General features: G+C 42.2%; 1 protein-coding gene across 1 annotated transcript in view; it reads left to right on the top strand.

The window, feature by feature from the left end:
* Positions 1–20,226, top strand: part of PTPRJ (protein tyrosine phosphatase receptor type J) — a 40,006-nt gene that overhangs the window by 3,394 nt on the left and 16,386 nt on the right. Inside the window, exon 2 of the mRNA XM_035327369.1 lies at positions 9,676–9,680. The gene's annotated coding sequence lies outside the window, so the exon portion shown is untranslated. The remainder of the gene's footprint in view (positions 1–9,675; positions 9,681–20,226) is intronic.

Raw genomic sequence — 20,226 nt, 5'->3', positions numbered from 1 at the left:
CGCACAGGTCTACCCAAAAGTTCAGACCATGTGACTAAGTGCACAGTCCAATCTCTTCTTAAATTCAGACAGGCTCGGTGCAGTGACAACTTCCCTGGGGAGCCTGTTCCAGTGTGCAACCACCCTCTCTGTGAAGAACCCTCTCCTGATGTCAAGCCTAAATTTCCCCTGCCTCAGCTTAACCCCGTTCCCGCGGGTCCTGTCACTGGTGTTAATGGAGAAAAGGTCTCCTGCCTTTCGACACTCCCTTACGAGGAAGTTGTAGACTGTGATGAGGTCTCCTCTCAGCCTCCTCTTCTCCAGGCTGAACAGGCCCAGTGACCTCAGCCGTTCTTCGTACGTCTTCCCCTCCAGGCCTTTCACCATCTTCGTAGCCCTCCTCTGGACACTCTCCAACAGTTTCATGTCCTTTTTATACTGTGGTGCCCAGAACTGCACACAGTACTCGAGGTGAGGCCGCACCAGCACAGAGTATAGTGGGACAATCACCTCCCTTGACCTACTAGCGACGCCGTGCTTGATGCACCCCAGGACACGGTTGGCCCTCCTGGCTGCCAGGGCACACTGCTGGCTCATATTCAACTTGCTGTCTACCACGACCCCCAGATCCCTCTCTTCTAGGCTGCTCTCCAGCGTCTCATTGCCCAGTCTGTACGTGCAGCCAGGGTTTCCCCGTCCCAGGTGCAGGACCCGGCACTTGCTCTTATTGAACTTCATGCGGTTGGTGATCGCCCAGCTCTCCAACCTATCCAGATCCCTCTGTAAGGCCTTTCCACCCTCATTCGAGTCCACGACTCCTCCAAGTTTGGTGTCATCAGCAAACTTGCTCAAAATACCTTCTATTCCTACATCCAGATCGTTTATAAAAATATTGAAAAGTACCGGCCCTAAAATGGAGCCTTGAGGGACCCCACTGGTGACCGCCCGCCAGCCTGACGCAGCTCCATTTACCATAACCCTTTGGGCCCTGCCCGTTAGCCAATTGCTCACCCATTGCATGATGTTTTTATTTAGCTGTATGGTGGACATTTTGTCCAGTAGGATCCTATGGGAAACCGTGTCAAAATTACCTGTAAAGTAGGATTTTCTCTTCTCTGAAGGTAACAGAATAAAAGCAGCTCTTCAGGCCCAGTTCCAAGGGCTGGGAATGCTGCAGCTAGAGCACATATTAGAGCACAGGTTCCCCAAATATCCCAGTTTGCATAACTCTGCTTTCCTGTACGTATATCAACCCACCTTTACTGGTGTTAATCAGAGCATTGCATGGTGATCTCACTGCTGTCACTTCACACCATCGTCATGCACGTAATTTTGATTAATTAGATGGCTTTTGGAATTAACCTTTTATTATTTTTGCTTATAAACAAAAAAGGCATTCAGTGGCTTATACCACTCCCTCCCCAGGATATTCATTTCAGTGAACGTATTATAGATGTCTCTATCTGATACATGGGCTTGTTGAGTAGCATTTAGTCCCACCCTAAGTAATAGGAAATAATGAATAACATTCTTACCATTGTGCTCTGACTGCTTTTGAATGAGGGGAATGTACCAAGTGGCCTCTGGTAGAGGAATTTAATGCTGTTCCCCAAATTACAGCTATTCAGTTGGATTACATAGAAAGCTAAACAGAAAGGAAAAGGAACAATTTATGCCTTTCGTTTGTACTTTGCTGCCTCCCCACCCCTGCATGCAAACAGATGCCTTTCCCCAGTGCTTCTTTTTAACGTCCATATATTGTTTTTACAGTGCTTTCTGCTCCAGGGCAGTTGGTGTCTAGGTGCTAATGAAATGTGGATGTGTCCTAGGCTCACCTCCTGTACGTGCATGCAGTTCTGCTGTGGCCAGATTTCTTTCTAAATGACTTTGGATAGCATTAAAGAAAATAAATGGATCTACATCTGTCTTTATTTTCACATTTGGTGGCATAGATACAGGAAAATAACTTTGATTTGTTCTTAAATTTTTGAAGCGGGGCAGGGGGAACTCGCAATTTGAGCAAGCATTGGCAGGACAACAACCCAGAAAGCCCTCATCTGGCTAGTTTTGAGTTGATTTGCCCGCTAGGCATGACCTCATGTATGAGTGGCTCAGCTTGGGCTTCTTGCCTGTGTGGTTTGCGTTGTAAAACCAAGAGCCATAGGGGAAGACAGTGGGAGAGGAAGGCAGCTCATCCTTTCCCCCGTGGCGCATCCCCACGTGCCTCTGCTTGAGGCCTGTTTCCCTCCTCCGGGCTTGGCCTCGGGTCTCCAGGACCATGTTTCGAGCGTGGTGCTGTTTCAGGGCATGTGGCAAAGAACGGGCTGAGCCGTGCTGATGGCCGGTGGCTTTTGGAGGGGAGCCGAGGCCCTGCTCTGTGCTTGCAAGGAGCTTTCGCCCTGAATCTGCTGCGTGCCAGCGGAGTGCTGTAACCCTTGGCTGTCGGGAACTACTTGCACCGTATTTCGGCTGAATGTAGCCCTTTGTTGCCTGGGCTTTTATTCCCCGCGCCCAGCATCCAAATGTTGTGTTGCATTCAGAGTAGTTCACTGCAGAAGCTCCTGCGCTGCTTTCAGTGCAAGTTGGAGGGGTCTGTCCTTGAGTGAACCCTTCTGTAAGTTCAGCCCAAATTCATGAATAGTTTAGGCTTCCCTGGAACTGTTTTTTAATGAATAAATGATTCAGCAAGGGAAAAAGAGGCTCCATCCAGCAACAGCAATATCAACATCTGCTAGGCCTGTTCCTTTATTGTTGTTCCTTATTGTCTTCAGGCTTGTCACGAGCAGCGTGGATCCCACTCAGCAGACAAGCATGCTGGACGCCCTCAGACAAGGGAGCTTGGTTTTTCTGCTTTGTTTTTTTTTGCTTTGTTTTTTTCCCCTTGTAAGCTTATAGCTTTAAAAAGAGGGCTTAGCACCAAAAGCTGCAGTGCTGCAGAAGGAACTAGCTCACATGGAAACACAAACAAGATATAAGAGGCACCATAAACTCTATAATAATAGAGGAAATGATTAGTCATTTAAAATTCATCCCTATTCAAAGCAGTTCTGGCTCTCGGGTGTCTGCTCAGTGTTTGAAATAAAGGAGGAAGCTCTGGTGCTTTATTGGAAAGCTCGTTTCTGCAAAAGATCGTTGGAAGATAATGTTTCGCTCTGGTTTGGGTTCTGTAGCTGTGTGGGCACTGGGTCTGGGGTGACTGAGCCACCATTTTCACCAAGCTTTTCTGATAGTCCTTGTAAACGTGCTTGGATGCACTCTGCTGATGACATAGCAGTAAAATTAATGAAATTAGTGAAAGAAAACTCAGACTGCATAATACAGATGTTAAGTCTTTAGATGGATACATGAAGTGTGGAACATCCCATGGGTACATGGGAAAGGGAAACAAAGGAACAGTGTTAAGAGCTTAAAAAATTACTGTTCTAAGATTTGATGATGCGTTGAATTTGAAAAGATATTTATTAGGAAAACTGGTGATACTCTTGGAGCAAAAGTTCTAGTTAAATCCGGGCAGAGAATGGAAAGAATAAAATACCCTTTTCTGTAGTTGTTTCAACCTACAGTCTCCAGCTTGGGTAGCTTGAATGTAGGGTATAATGGATGTTACTGAGATGAGGCAGTTTCAGAAATCTGCAACATAAATGCTGTGATTGGGAGTTAACAAGAGCACAATGGCAGTTCATTTTATTTCATTGGAATACAAAAGTTAGGTTCTGGTAAGTCATATAATCAAACTTCAGTTTTTGAGAAATTTCCTGAGACCTACTCAATGGTCAGTATTGCAACAAAAATGTGGAAGATGTTATTGGAGACTTTTCCATTAAATTGCTGCCTTTTATTGTGGCACTTGTGATTTTAGTGCAGGGCGTAGGCATAATGACAGATCGTGACATCTTCTTGTGTCGGTAACAAGTTAATTATTTTCTGTTGCTTTCTTCTGTGCTTGCCTTGTCTCTGCTTGCATCAGGTTCCTGCCTCCAGAGTAGTAACATGTGACTGAAAAGACAAAGCGGTGTGTTACCGCAGTCCAGAAGGATGCTTGGTTGCCTGAAGTACTTGCATTGAAGTCCTAGGACAAAAGTGTTCACTGTTACAATGTTTGGGATCAGTTGGCTTAATGCTGATGCATTTCTTGGTAAATGTTAATAAGGCTAGGTAGGCTGAAGAGGTGATTTTTTTTTCTTTGATACATATTAAAAGCTACCTGCTTGCTTCTCATAGGATAGTTTAATCTTACCAGTTTTATGTAAACCTATCCCTGATTTTCGTGACAGCACCTGCTAAGATATTGGTTTTTGTGGTGGTGGTTGTTTTTTGGTTTGTTTGTTTAATCAGGATCTTGAGAAATGTCTGATATGACAATATCATATATATGATATGATGAGAGCTTATTTTTTCACCAACCTATGCCTGACTCCCCTGGGCAACAATGCAGGAGTACAGGCTTGCTGGTCTTACCTCTGTTCTAAAACAAGGAAACCCCTCAGTTATCGACAGACTTTTCTGTTTGGCTTACTTGTAAGGAATGTGCTTTGCTAAGTGTCTTTGAGAGATGGTGCAGGGACTGTGCTCTAAATTGTAGAGGAAGGATTTAAAGCAGGCCGCGAACGCACCCTTCACAACGTGCACTTAGAAGCAGCATAGGCATAAAACTTGCTGAACGGTGCAGGGGAGAAAGCATTGTAACAGTGGATCTTAAAAGGCTATGAGTCATACAAACAGGATATATCACTAAAGAAGAAAAAGAGAAAATGTCTTTGTAAAGACGCTCAGCCCTTAGGGATTGTCTAGACATCTGCCTTCATGCCTTGTGGCATCTGGAGACTCGTGTCCCAGAACATGGCATTTTTCCCTTGAGAGGAAAAAAAAAGTTTGTGGGTATATTTCCCTTTTTATAGCTTGAGTCAGGTGATGGGTCAGGCATCTTTCTTAATTTAAGTCTTGTCTGCACTGGTGAATTCAAGTTAATGTGTTTCTTGGACAAATGAGAAGCCTTTTAGCTTTGCACCGGGCAGCCTGGGTGCAACAAACAGTAGTCTTTAGTTCGGCTTGGCGTGCTTTGCCTTGGGTCTGGTTCATACGTGTCAGTCCTAGCAGAGTCTTTCATCCTGCTTAAACTCTTAACGGTTATTTTCTGCAAGTTGCCTCCTCGCTGATGCTGAAACACAAGGTGGGGGTTCTGCCATGTGGGCAATGGATGATCAAACCCTGCATGCACCTCTTGCCAATAGCACAAATTGGTCAAAGAGCCTTTTTTTGTTGTTGCTAGTTTGTTTTCCCCAATTAATCTGCTGTAATGTGATTGCTATAAACAGTAGTAAAAGCTGCATCTCCTGGAAGTTATGAGGCTGAAATAGCCAGTGAAGAACGCACTTTTTTTTTTTTTTTTTTTTTTTTTTTGTGTGTGTGTGTGTGCTATGTAATTATAAAAGTTTTATCTTCTTTATTCAAACCCGTTTTGCAGGTAGTCACGTTTCTGTCAGCATTATATATAATTCTGTGACATTCTGACTTTCTGTTAGAGGCAGGAGTGGCACAGAGGAATCCAGCTGGTGAATCACTCTTGGTTTAACTCTTACTGGAAGGTGGGGGGAGAGCACGAGGCCACTAAGAGCAGTTAAGGGAAGGCAGTGTCGAAATCTGCACAGTGCCATCAATTAAAAGGTGCAAGCAAAGGAGGTTTTAGCAGCTGGAGTGCAGGTGCTTGCACTTCAGTCTTATCTCTGTCCCTGCGTGCACGTTTCATGCAGGTGAACAGCCATGCAGTGGTTAACAAAGGTCACGTAATTATTTATCTCATCTAATGCAAGGCTTTGACTTCTGACTCGACACTCTGACTTCTCCCATGTTCTTTAATACCCTAAACCGTAAGGATGTGTCACTGGCCTAAGAAGGTCAGTGTGGTGTAGAGCACTTAAGCTTTGCATGACTCCTGTTTTATACTGGTGCTTTAAAGGCTTTATTGGTAGTGAGCAGCAGTTGCTAGATAGTTACATGTGTGTATGTTATGCCCCCTAATCTGCTGGAAATGTGGCAGTTTCCTGAGAAAGTGCAGTAAATGACTTAGGTCTGTAATGGGCATGTAAAATACAATGGTGGTATGCAGGACTTAGTCCGTCTTAATGCTGATTTAAGGTGGCTTCTGTGCTTGATTGGGAAGATGAAGCTTTTCCCCATTTGGGCATGATGAAATACATCATAGTGAACTGAACAACTTCTCCTGTACCCTCTCTGTAGCTCCTGCTCCAAACCTATGGAGATACTTGCGTGGAATTTTTATTCAAAGCTTTGGAAATTGTCAACAGCAAACATATAGATGAGAAACTGTAGAAGAATATTTTTAAAAGACCAATCAAAATCCTATTTGTGACCAAGATCTGTGTTAATGCAACCCTTGTGCATTATTTTTCATGGCCTTTCCTATGTTTTACCCTTTTTTTTTTTTTTTCTTCTTTAAGCAAATAAATAATAGTGTAATTGTGCTCTGTCTGGTTCTGGGTGTATTTGTCCTTGTTTCCTTCCCGAAAATGATAGAGATGTTGTACTTCAGCTATTGTGAAGTATAGCAAGTTCAATGCTAATGTCAGGCCAGAAAAAAAAAATTTCTGGGGTAGAAATCTTTTACTATAATTTGTTATTCTTTTGGTTGGTAATGCTTTGCTTCTGTTTATTGTAGGCATTGTTTTATCTTTAACCTATATAAATCCATATAGATTTGTAGGTATAAAAATCATCAAGTTCTTGTCCTTCTAGGCTTCCAAGGTATTTTGTGATGGAGAAGGAAAATCGTTTCTGCAGTTTAGAAGGTTATAAGGTCTCAAGGTTAGAAAGCTACTTGAGAGGAAGTTGTGATATTTTTCAGTTTCTGTGTTTGAGGTATGTTAAGGACATTGGAACAAAAGAAAATGCATCTAATGTTTCAAAGACATTGCCTGTGAAATAAAATCAGATCTGTTCTGAGTTTCAGTTTTAGTCAGAGAATGATTAGTTGAAGGAACTATTCTGCTGTTGCTGAAGATGCAACAAAAATTAAGCTCATCTTGTCATGACTGATTCTAGTACCTGCTACTCCTCGTTCATTCAGCCATTTTGTGTATAAGTAATAAGAGAGACTTGCTTCAAGTGCGTGGAGCGTGTCTGGGGGTTGAATTTCTAACTGTCCAAAATACATTTTTTAAAAGGAATTTGCCTAACTAAGGTAATATTATAGACAGATCAGAGGAATAGAGACACCGACGGAGCCTTCCCCTACAAATCTCCTGCATGATTGGTGGCACCTGACTGGTGTTAGTTCTCCTTAATATCTCGCTTTCTTTCAGTCACAATCAGGAGAAGAATTTACACTACAGACCCATCCAAAGTCTGATTCTGCCAGAATGCTCAGAGAATGGAACTGCACTTGTTGCCGCCCCTTTCTGTTTTTTATTTATTTATTTATTTATTTTTTGTTAGGGATAACACTGTCAAATGTCATTGAGATGAAATTATTCTTAGTAGCACACCATTATCTCATAAATCTTCAAAGTGCTTTACATTTTTTTGCCAAAGCAGTCTGTTAAACAGAAGGCTGGCTGTATAAAATGTGTCTGCCTTCAAAAACACATCTTGTGTGGAAATTTTCTTTTTAAAGTCTTATGTTTTTTTTTAAATTTGTGAAAGCCACCATAACGTGGAAGGTGAATTTCTGATTGAAATTGCTGTGCTTCATCATTAAACTTGCTGGTGGTTGATATTAATTTATTGGTAATGCAATCAGTTTGGGAAAAAAAAAAAAAAAAAAAAAAAAAAAAAAAAAAAACAGGTAAATTTAAGGAATATTTGTCTTTTGTTTACTTGCATTCTTTTCTTAAAAAGTTATTTTCAGGAACTTTTAATGCAAACTTGGTCTGTTTGGACAATGCAGGAGAAAGATGGGTGTTTTTGTGTTTTGATAGTACAGGTAACAGAAAACACATGATTGTATGGAAGTGGCAAAGGCTATGGGAAGCTATATAGATGGTACTGCTGCTCCAAGCAAGCAATGAACAGAATGTTGTAAACAAATTTACTTGTTATTTCAGAAGTTCCCTCTGTTTCTTTTTCAAGTGATGTGCAAAACCAAGCAAAATGATACAATATGCGATTTGTTTTGGGGATTAACACGGTTGTCTCAAGACTCATAATAAGTAACATAAATTTATCTTCCTCTTAAATGCAAGAGTTTGAAGCAGTCTAATAGATATTTGATTTGTATCAGAGCTAAGCCAAACTCATTCACATATTTTGGAAAGAGAAAGAAGCCCTGGATATTATTTCCCTAGGGCAAAAAGTTTGCAGCTGGCTAGGCTGCAGTGTCACATTGATCTCTGGCTGTGATGCTGCATCACCCAGCCTTCTTCCACCATTGCTGGTCCTCACAGGTGGCCACGAAGATAACCTTTTATATATGGCCTCATCTATTGACTGGTAAGTGAGAGAGAGCCCAAGTTGTTGTCAGTGAATAACTTCTCATCCAGCCTCAATGTATTCACAGAGGCGAGTCTGGCAAAGGGTGATGGTGGAGCCAATTCTCATTCCTGTTTCTATTCAGCTTCTGTTCAAAGGGGAGGAAAAGAGAGCCCTAGATGAACTTACTGGAGCTGTACAATGGATCTTTTGTTCCCTCTGAGGACTACTACTACATGTTTTGGACGTTTGTAGTCCATTTGTCTCTTGCTCCAGTTTAAATTCATTAAAGTATTAAATGGGCAGACAGTTGTGGGCAAACCTCAGCGGTGTCTCCCACTGGCCCCATGCTGCTGCACATGAAAACGGTGTATGGAAAAGCATTGTTTTTTTAATCAGATTGTTCGTTTGTGATAATCTGAGCCTTGTAGATCAGCTGAAGCTCTGACTTAATTTAGAGTTGGAACACGTTTAGCTCCACGCTTTTTGCTACGAGGCAATTTGCATTTATTTTGAAGAAAATGATCTGATGCTGCTTTGCTATTAGGGCTCATCAAAAATTGCGGGTTCGATACAAAACAGCACAGCTGAAGATGTGACAAGTAGTAAATAACCACTGTGAAGAAACCATGAGGTCTAGACGATAACTTACTGTATAAAAATTACTTCCCTCGTGACAGGTTTGTGATGCTTGAAGATGCACTGAGCCTGCCTCAGCCAGCCAGGCATGGTGGCGTCAGCTCCCACGACCGCGGCTCAGCTGGCGTTTACATCTACATCCGCCCAGCCTACTCCAGCACGGTCATCCTTAGCCTTGTATTTTCCGGTATATGTCAATTTGGGGGGAAATGCAGGCATGCTTCACTGTTGTTAGTCACTGTTAGGCTGAAGTTTGCTGGTTTTATTGAGGCCTCTAGTGGTATGAAGGCTGCATTACCAAACCAGAGCTACTTTTTGGGGATGGCCGGGGAGGATTGCTTTCCTCCCTCCCTTTGGATAGGTTTTCCCAGCTAAAGGGCAAGGGAAACACAATACAGATTTGGGTTCTTTTGTAGTGTTTTATGTAGAGTTAGAAGCTAACGAACTGAAGGAGCATAAATAAATTGTAATAAACAGTAACAGAGCTTGAAGGAAGAGATGAAGGTTAGCCTGAAAGGTCTTTGTGTCAGGCAGCGGTCACGGGCTGGTTTATCCCAGCTGCACACCTCATTGCTTTTTAAATTAGGAAGTTTTCAGGAGCCTGATAAGGGCAAATAGATGAATGGTCCTAAGACATGTATAGAAAAAAAGACAGGAACACAGGGAGCAACAAGCTTTTCATGTACCAGCATCAAGACTGCCATAAAAGAAGGATTTCTGTCTAGCAAGACAGAATTTTGAGCTCCTCATGGGAGGAAGGAAGCTGAAGGCTTTCACGGGCCGTGGTTCTCCTGCCCATGGATTAAAAATTTGGTCTTTGTAATTCACCTTTCTCTCTTCATGTCGTATCTGAGTTTTCTTTATAATTTTTAAAATCCCTTTATAGTTAGAAGTACTTTGAAAACTCTCAAACCAAATGCAGCTCAAAAGTGAGCTTTAACACTTTCCTGAGCAAAGGCTCTAAAGAGTCCAAAGTGTCCGACTTAGGAAAAGGAAATCTACTTTTGATAAGAGAGAAACTTAGAGCCTCAATCACTTTCAACAGATCTGAAATAGGGCCCTGTCAGGAAATGCCCCTCATTTTCATGACTGCACAGCAAAGGCCAGGCAGCTGCTGGCTCTGGTGTGCATTTTCCATGTTGTCTGGGTGGCCAACCCTGCTGATTTGGGGACAGTTAGCATTGTGTCGTTGCCACAGGACTCTTTTTTTCTCTAATTTTTTTCTCTTTCCTTTTTTCATTGTATCCTACTCCTTCCAGGGTGTGCCTAAGCAATGACTCAGAGTGGAAAAAAAACAGTGCTCTTAGGCCACATGAAGGAATGTGCTTTGTTTGTATAAAATGAAGGTTGATGCTGTAAACTCTTAATTTTGAAAGGAAATGGCTGTGTTAACTGAAAATTCATATTAAAAGAGGAGTTTTCCATTCAGGCATGGCTTATTGCACACTCAGCTGCACTTTACACCGATGTTGGTGTGTTAAGCAGCTTGAGTAGGATAATAATTTGTTTTTTAATAAGTGGCTGTCCTAAATACTACTAATTGCCATTGTTGAATAAGCACACTGTTGTGTTCATAAACTCCTTCAGCAGGACCATCACTTAGGAGATGTTATATGTAGGGCTGATTGGTTTATACGGAAAATGTAAACTCATTAATTAAACTGTGCAGCCTTTCTCCAGGATGAAGTTTGGTTGTTGCTTTGTCAACTGGATGAATGCAAGATGCTTAGAGAGGTGCTGCCAAACTGAGGTGGCTTGCAGCACCCATGGCCTGGAGTTCTTCAGGACCTGCAGGTTTGGGGGAAAACATAGAGAAGCTGTTGGGTTGCATGGAAAAGTTTTAAACTGATTTCTCATCTGGAAGCCTTTGGAACAAGGTCTAGTGGTGCTTCCTAAGGTCAGTGGTGAGCTATCAGTTGTAATGCAGTCGTGTTTGGTGTCTGGGCCTCCTATCAGCCAATTTACTACCAAAATCTGTGCTTCTTGGCCTTAGGTATTTCTGTTGCCTGTTCTGTATGTACACTGGTAGATGAGTCATCGCCTGGTACCAAACCACTGGGAAACTACCCTCAGAAACCTTTTCTAGAAGTGTAGGAGTGAGGAAGGAGAAGCAAGTCTAACAGTTGCACTTCAGATGAGTTCCATTCTAGATATTTTTCTATTTATTTTGGATACGTTGCCCAGAAAATTCCTCACTCCTAGGTTAGCTATCTGAGAAGCAGATACAGGCCAAATACAGAGAAAAACCAGGAAAAGAAGGAAAGATTTTCTCCAGTATATTTCACTGTGAATTTTCATTTGGTGTCTCATCTTGGCTTTTCTACAAGGCTTTGTGTTCGACAACATTTTTAGTTCACTGGAGGTGCTGCACAAAACAGAATCTCAATTTTTTTCATAAAAGTCAGTGGAAAAAAATATATTTGGTCCCTCTTTGGAGAAAAGCTTGCTTTGGGGAAGACAGAATTTAGAAATATCGGGTCAAATACAAATATTTGTAAAGTGGAAATATTCTTCCTTCTTCCACATAACTGCATAACAGCTCAAAATAGCCTATGCACAGTTGTGTATGGCTATTAACTGCTTTAGGGTTTTGCATAGCTTCCTAAAACAATATGGTGTCAGAAGGGGGCCCAGCCCTACCCAATTAATAGCAACCATCAGCTCATTTTTCTTCTGGATTTTGGACCTCCAGCTAGCCCCATGCAGTCTCGTTAGCATTGCTGCTCATTTAGGGTTAAATGAAGACTCCAAATATCTCACAAAATCTTGAGTTCTGCTTCTAAAATTTGAGCTTTCCCCCCAGGATAAACCCTCTTAAACCACTCTGTGAAATGGTGTTTTGTGGATATGCTATGAGTGCCTGCCTAAGATACCAGAGGGAAAACAGAGCTGACACTCGCTGCAGTGTATCTTCAGTTTTGCTTTGAAAGCAAATATGTCATGGTTTTGAGTTCATCTAGAGCTACTTTAAATTGAAAAACCTATTGTGGGTTACAGTTAGAATGATTTAGCAGAATAAAAATACATTGAAAAGAAAATAACACAAAAACAAACACCCCCAAACCACTACTACCACCACCACCAATAAACTTGCACCAAATCCAGAAAATAATGTTAAATGAAACTTTACAACTTAATTAAAAGTTAGCTTCTGCCTTAGACTCTGATTGCTTCCTATTTTCCCGTTCAAGTAATAAGGACTTGATGCAGGTATGCTGAGAATTTACTAACGCCACTGAAATTGCTGAGAGCTCTGGACTGTTAGTATAGTTTGGAGCCAGTCTACACACACTGGCTTAAGCTGCATTGCCTTTTTCTTTGAATACTGTAAGCGTGAGGGGAAACGCTTCCTTGGCTTGGCATATCTTTAATTGCATTTAGGCTTTGTGAATTTCTATGCATTCTACAATGGTGTAACAGTATAATGATTTGTATGCATAGACTTTGCTTAAATGCATAGAAGAGCTTTGGAATTAAAGATGACATTTTAGGAAGAAATTAGAAAATAAGGCAAGATACTATGGCAGTATGGTTTAGTTCATTTTCTGTTATGATCTTTTTTTTTTTTTCCTTTGCCAACGTAAGGCATGGTACTTGAGGTAGGCTCATATAGACTCATTCACACCCAATGAGTGGGACGTGGTTTTAAGTCCCAGTTCATGTAATCTCATTTTGATTGCCCTGTGCTGTAAGCCTACAAAATCCATTGATTTGGCAATAACATGGAAATGAGTAAGGTGAAACAGCCCTGAGATGGGTTGAAAGAGACAAGAATGTTGCATCTGTCCAAACCCTAGCCAGCCTTTGAGACTGATATTTCCTGCAGGAACGCATCCTGCTGGTCTAGACTCTGTACTCCCAATGCAGTGGGAACATGTCCCCAGCTGGAGCAGCAGTCAATGCCTTACACGTCCTAGAAAATGAGCAAGTATTGGAGCGCCTTGTCAGTCTGTGGATGCAATGCCTGGGCAATCTCGCCGTCAGTGTTGCAGGGCTTCATGGTGGCATTCCTGGCTTTAGTTTTCACTTATTTTGTGTGACTTAGAGCAAAACCTTTCTGTTGGAATGCTTTCTGAATAAACCTGTGCCAAGTATGAAATACCTGAGGTGTCAGAGAAGACTACAAGTGATGGAGTCGTGGCTTTGCTAGTTAGTATTTGTCAGCTGGGCAGTGGTGGCTGCTAACTTCAGCAAAGCCCAGAGTCTTAAAACCATTTTGATGATTTCAATGTGTTGGCTTGCCCTAAAAGCCCATAGTCATGGGTGTGGGACAGCTAATGGTAGGTGCACACAGCAGGGGGAAAAAGGAAGTGAGATCAAGTTCAGTGGGCACCGAGCTTAATTAGCCAATGGTCTGATTGCTATTGCTGTTGTGGAGGGGCTTTGAGAAGGAATTTGGAGATGACAGTAATGACAGCTTGGTGGTGTTTGTGTAGAGCTCTTCCAAACCTGTGAGGATGGGTGGGTGGAGAAGAGAAGATCAGAAGGTACAGGTGTGAAAGATCGTTAGCTGTGAGAGGGGTGTGAGCAGCTTCCTGGCTTCTTGCATCTGAGTCACAAGGCACGCACTGGTGAGCACATGAAATAGTAAGCAGCAGCCTCAAGTGTCTTCTCAAGAAAGATGTGTGGCTAAGGGGTTTTCTTGGTTAGGATGTTTTGGTTTGCTCACACTTTGACTCTAGAGCCAACTTCCTAACCCTCTATTTACATGAACCAGACCACATTGTTTGTTTTGGAAAAAGGAGCACCCCAGGCTGGTGGGTTGCTGTTGATGAGGGTTTTCCCCCTGTGCAGGAACCCAAATTTTGCTGGAGGGTGCAGTTTGGCAGCACAGCCTAGTTGGAATCGTGGAATCCTATAATCGGTAAGGTTGGAAAGGGCTTCCAAGATCATCTGGTACAGCCATCCCCCTGCCACCAATGTCACCCACTAAACCATGACCCTAAGCACCACGTCCAGCCTTTCCTTGAACACCCCCAGGGACACTGACTCCACCACCTTCCTGGGAAACCCATTTCAATGCCTGACTGCTCTTTCTGAGAAGAAATGTCCCCTAATTTCCAACCTGAACCTCCCCTGGTGCAACTCGAGGCCATTCCCTCTTGTCCTATTGCTAGTTGTCTGTGAGAAGAGGCTGACCCCCAGATCCCCACACCTTCCTTTCAGGTAGTTGTAGAGATAAGTTGTAGAGTCGATCCAATGTCTTGCTGCCAGCAGAAGGAGAGGCACCGCTGGCCTTCCTGCTGCTGCCCAGCTCCCGTGGCTACTCTGGTGCTCATGTATGGCAGACACATTTCAGATCCTCCTCTTGAAAAGCTTTGAGTCTTATAGCAAACATCAGTGCAGCTTTGGCTTCTTAGTCACGTAGAATTTTTGAAAATGTTTTCCCTCAGCCCATCTTAGTTTCTTCATTGGTAAAATTCCCTAGGAAAATAATAATGATTCCTCAGTGATGTGACCCATTGTCTACCTGAGGAGGATGGAGTTGAGTCCTGCAGTTCTTGCACCCCACAAAACAAATGAGGAGTGCAGGACAGACCTCGTGTGAGTGCAGATGAATTCTTCAGCTCCCCTGCAAAGCACACCCTTTGGTCAGACTCTACATGCAGCTGATGACAGCGATGAGTTTGTGTATACACACCTCTACTGTTGTTCATTTGAAATGTTCACTGTTTCACATTTTGCTGTCTTCTCGTTTGCTTGATCTGTTGAATATTTCCTAGCTTTTCTTGGGGAGAGATGTTCTCCCCTGCACATTCCCGCTGTCTGGAGGGGAGGGGGGGTGGGAACAGCTCCGTACATGAGTAATATGGATTAATGTAATTGAAAAGTGGAATTGGCATGTCTCTGGGCATGTCAGGTGTGAACCCAAGGAGAATCATGTGTTCAGCATGAATATCCTCTGAAATAATAAACAAATGTTTTGTATAAATAGCATTTCATTAAGTAATAACAGGAGGCTGGAGAACAGTTAAGTCGATGGCTTGTTGAAAAATACAGCATGGAATGACTGAGTCAGGCAGGCTGACGCTCGGGAATGGGATCATTTGTTTTGCGTGGTTTTGGGTTTCAGGAGGTCTGTCTGCTGCCGGCAGGGTGTGCTTTGTTCAATTTGGTTAGAATGTAGGTTTCTGGAAAGTCAGAGGGGTATTGCGAGATTGCTGAAGTCTGTGATGAACAAAAGCAAATAAAATGCCAGGCGGACGTTCGTTCATCCCAAGACAGAAGTTTTAGCACAGCTTTCCTTTTGTTGCTCGAACATCATTAACAAAACCAACGCATGACTGTACGACTGGTTTTGTGGCAGCTTGGTAGTAAGTTGCTGTCAGATCAGATGGTTGTAGCTGGGGGTAAACCAGGAATCAATGTGTGTATTGTTTGGGCAGGCAGGGGAGAAATGGGGAGGTGGGAAGCAGGGGTGTGGGGGGCTTGGTAGTGGTATAGCTATTTCTCAGTCATCGGATGTCTGTTGTTCCTGTTGCTCAGGAAGGATGCCATATGCCTGAACTCGACCTTTAGGGAGAAGGAACTGAGAAACTTAAAAATTTAAGAACACTGGCATCTTCAGGTGGTTTTACGGAAGAGAGAATAACTTAAGGACAAGTTGTGAGAGATGTCAGGCTGTTGCTGTTTTGCCTGTGGGGCTGTAAAAATCACTGTGACATACACAGTTCTGTTTCTTTTTTCTTTGTTCTTCTTCTTTTTGCAATTTCCCTTTCTTATTAAGCACAGCATCTTTCTGGCTTTGCTTCTAGATTGCCCCACATTTCAGGGAATCTCACCTCTTGCTCATCATTCAGCAGCTGTTTCCAGGTAGCTCAGTGCTTGTACTTGGAACGCTGCACAGGGCTGTTTTCCTGCATATGAGTGGCTTTTTCCTTTGTAGTCACCTCTTCCTCGGCCACTTGTTTGTGAAAGAATACAGAAGGATTCTTGACCTGAGTGCAAATGAACACGTTTCTTCACTTCCTAAAGGCCTAGCGATTTGGCTGGGCTCTCAAATATTCAGAAAGGTTGACGATGAGTGTTACATTTGTAAGTAGGAGATGTGAAACCAACTATTATCCTTTGTGCCCTGAGACATCTGTAGGACTGCACTGGAGAAGATCAGGAGTTGTTTTTTTGCCTCTTACAAGAGCTTTTTTGCTTAGGAGGCGTGGCCAAACATTTTGCTGCAGCGCTGACATCATCGCAGGCTGGGGGTTTCTTCTGCTGCATTTCTCACTATTGTAAAGCTGAAGGGTTTCCTTCTGCTGTGTTGCTTCTAGTCAGCTTGTCTGCCTCATCTTTGCAGCCACTTTTTGTAGCTACTTATACGAAGAACAAAACTTAATGGTATCCTCTAACTTTTTGAGAGTGTGTCTGAAAGGGCCTGTGACCCTGTTGCTGTTGGAGCTGGTTGCGGCAACAGCAGAGCTGAGGGGTGAGAGACTTGGGATTCAAGCTCTACGTTGTGTTGTCACGATACAGCCGCTTGTTTCTAGTTAGCTTGTGGAAGCTCAGAACTGGAATGGGCGAGGGTGGAAGGGACCCTGGAGATGATCAAACCTACCTCCCCACCAGGAGCAGGGTCACCAGGAGCAGGTTGCCCAGGGCCGTTGCTCACTCATTGCATTGTTGGGTGGTAGCAACCTCGTCTAAGAAAACAGAGTGGAAAAAGAAAATGAGACAACACTTGAAGTGCTTCATATAAGTGTGTCAACCTTTGCTATCAGCAGGCTTAGTGCTTTGGGTGGGTAAGGCACCATCCAGCATAAAGCTAAACTGGATTTTCTAGGAGCAATGCACTGGGGGGTGCAGCCCTTCAATAGGCACCACCCGAGCAGTCGGGGATGGAGGCAGCCTCCGATTGCCCACGCCATGATGCTGGAAGACCCAGAGGTGTGTGGCCAGAAACCTCCCGTGCCTGCAAGCCCTTGTGGCACAAGGGAACCGTGATCTGCTCCCCAGCACCGTCCTGGGGCCCCGTGTGTTCTTGGGACGTGTACCTCTCCCTGCTTGCCTTTGCCTTCTCATGTGCATCTTTGCAAGGTGAATGGTTGTATTTAATTCCCGCTACGACTGCTGAAGCAATCTTTTGTTTGTTGCCTGACAAAAGTGCCTGCCGCAGTCGGTTGGTGTCAGCTGGCTGTGAGTTCCAGGAAATCACATTTTTCTCTCAAGTGCCTTCAGCCCCCAGTGTGGTGCCTTTAGTGCGCTCCTTTAGGAGCATGTTGTGCTGCCACCTGGCGGGAGATGAGGAAAACAATTTGTAGGGCAGTTTGTGCGGGGACAAGCAGGAAGGGAAATGGCTTACCTGGGAGTAAAAGCATGAAGTTGAAAGACTAAAAACGTTTTCAAAGCAAAATTCTTGTGTGCCCGTCAGTGTTTCTAGCAGGCTAGTTTCAGGTTGCAGTTAATAGGCAACTACTGATATTTTGTGTGTACGTACACATCAATAAACTAGTTTCCAGAATATATACTAAATGTTTTGAATTTTGACTTGACTGAGTTGTTTCAGAAAATGCAAAATGCTCTTTTGTGAGAAGTAATGATAAAGTTTATGCAACCACAGGATGAAAGAAAAATCCCTGTGGATAAAAACCCTATCAGTCTCATCTGCCTCTTTTTGTGGGATGGTATTGAGGGTAACTTAAGGCTCTTAATTAAGATCTGGGGTTTGTTTTTAAATTTCTATGTGCAAAATAACCGCCATATGCTAAGCCAGATTTTTGACAAAATAAACTTTGTCTGGTTAGAGGAAAAAATATGGAAATTAACGTTTTACCAGCATGTTTACCTTTTGTCTCTAATTGATCAGAATGTTTTTGGTGTTGTTTTTGTTAATAAATTTTTAGGTATTTCTTTTGCTGGTTGAGAAGTGTGTAGTGAAACAATACTTTTTTTTAACTTTTTTTTTTTTGTACTACCTGTTACATAAACAGTCCTTATTTTATTTGAGCCTCTAGTAGTTTTAAAGTTTTAATTTCTGTTATTTCTTTTTGTTTTCTAGGTCAGATGTACGATTGCCTGTAAGTATTATTCTGTTACTCAGCTATGTATTTTTTTTGTACATAACTTTTGCTGTACTCTTTTTTCTTTAGAAAGGTCAAACAGCATCAGCTGAGTATATAAAAAAGGCTGAAATTATTCTTTATAAAAAGCATTCAAAAATATAAACTCCTATTTAGTCACCATAATTCAAGCAGTGCATTTAAGGATATCTAAGGACATAAACGAGCATTTTAATCCATTTTTGCTTTTCAGTTTGTAAAGGGTTCTGGTAAAATCAACTACAGGTTTAACATAGTTAGAAAGGCGAAAATATATATCAAAACAAACAACTTGGAGCAAAAATGACTCCCAAAGTGATGCTCCGAGGATTTTTTGAAGTAGGTATAGCAATTGCTGTGCTTATTAAGATGACATTTCATGTGTCACTGCTTTCCAAAATTACTTGCAGATGAGATCTACCTTAATACCAAACCTCAGACTTAAATGAGTTAGCCCTTAAGTTTCAGGACCAAACTAAAATGGGAGAGACAAACTCACATTTTACACTGCTTTAAACTGTATATAGTTCTGAAGGAGCTTTGAATTGTGAGTGAGTTTGGCTCATAGTATTTTCTTTGCTTTCACTTTGATGTGAACCTCCATGTGTATTGGTTTTGATTTTACTGAGAAACAACTGTTCTGTTGGGATTCTGTCCAAACCCATACTCCAGGACTAGGAATCTTGATGCTCAGTCACCTTTCCTAAGTGTGCTTGCAGTGCGTATTGCTCATGTAACAATATCACAGCTTCAACTAAGATAGCAATTTTTCTGTGTATTGTTACTAATAGAGCTGAATCAACTCTCTCCTCTCGTTGGGCTGCACTATGTCAACTTAAAGTTTTCTGTAGCTATATCATATCTGCCTTGTGGGAACAGTATGTGAATACCAGAATTAAAATTTTTTTTTTCTTTCCTACACTGAGGCTAAGAGAGAAAGTTGCTATGCCAGGTTGAGTAAGTTCATTCCGTTCTTTTCTAAAAAAAACTGTACAGAGCAGATCATGGTAAATTCATTCAAACATGCATTCAAACTATGAGCTGAGTCACTGAATACCTGAAGTAATGTGGCAATTTCTTAATCTAATATAAATTGTCTGACAAAAGTTAAAAGTGGTAAAACCAGGAAACATGCAATGAAATCTCTGTAGGAGAACAAATCGAAAGAACAGAGGAGACTGTGGGTCTCTGCAGGCTCTCTGTAAATGGCTATATTTTTTCACATGGGGGATCCAGAAGTTTTGTAAAGATATTTACTGCCTTGTTTGTTTGTTTTTTTTTTTTTTTTCTTTTTTTCTTTTTTCTTTCAGGCACTGAGGATTGCAGCTCAAAAAACTTTATTGCAGAAATGGGAACCAGTAGTGATGATGGTTTATCAGTAAACTCTACAAGTAGGAACAAAAGATCATCAGGGGATGTGCCACCTGGTGGGGCAATAAGTGATCCGAACAATGTAGCACGTAAGTGATTTGGAATGCAACTGGGATGTGAACCTTTAGTGTATTCTGTGCTTTTACACTACATTAACATTTTAAGTCCAAACTATAGTTCACAGTGCAAGGATCGTGGCAGGAAGTGGATCCAGCTGCTTTACTGGAGTAGAGAATGAGCAAAAAATTATCTACACAATTGACTAAGACTGTAACTGAACAATGTGACTGTAGGATGGCCTTGAAATGGCTTTATCACCATTAGACTTGGGTTCCCTTCGCTGCTTATTATGGCAAATTTTTACAGTACAGCTGCAGCAGTTCAAATATGTGACCTAGAGATTTGAAATATATATGTGATGGAGTACAGCTGAAATAACCTACCTTGGATCTAGAGGAGAGTTTTGTGAATCTTGCAGCAATTCTGTTTAGGATAGCTAGCTAGGAAAAGGGAAAAAAAAATGTATGGGCGATTCTTTCTCAGCAGCTTGCATGAAGCTGACAGCTAAAGAATGGAAGTCACCACTGTTGCACCAAGACTGTTTTAATTTTTGCCATGAAGTGAGTCTTCAGGAGTTAGAGGGAGATCACAGAGCTAGCAATCATGCCATCGAGCATAAAAGAATGTCTTGATTCAAATAGTAATTGGTTGAGGAAAATACAATAGTTTTTCCACTCTCTGCATTTCTCTGTCTTGACAGTTTATTTTCTTGCCTTTCCAG

The sequence above is a fragment of the Oxyura jamaicensis genome, chromosome 5 (genome assembly GCF_011077185.1).
Source record: "Oxyura jamaicensis isolate SHBP4307 breed ruddy duck chromosome 5, BPBGC_Ojam_1.0, whole genome shotgun sequence".
NCBI lineage: Eukaryota > Metazoa > Chordata > Aves > Anseriformes > Anatidae > Oxyura > Oxyura jamaicensis.
Note: the sequence above shows the minus strand (reverse complement) of the source record. Positions and strands in the feature narration are given on the sequence as shown.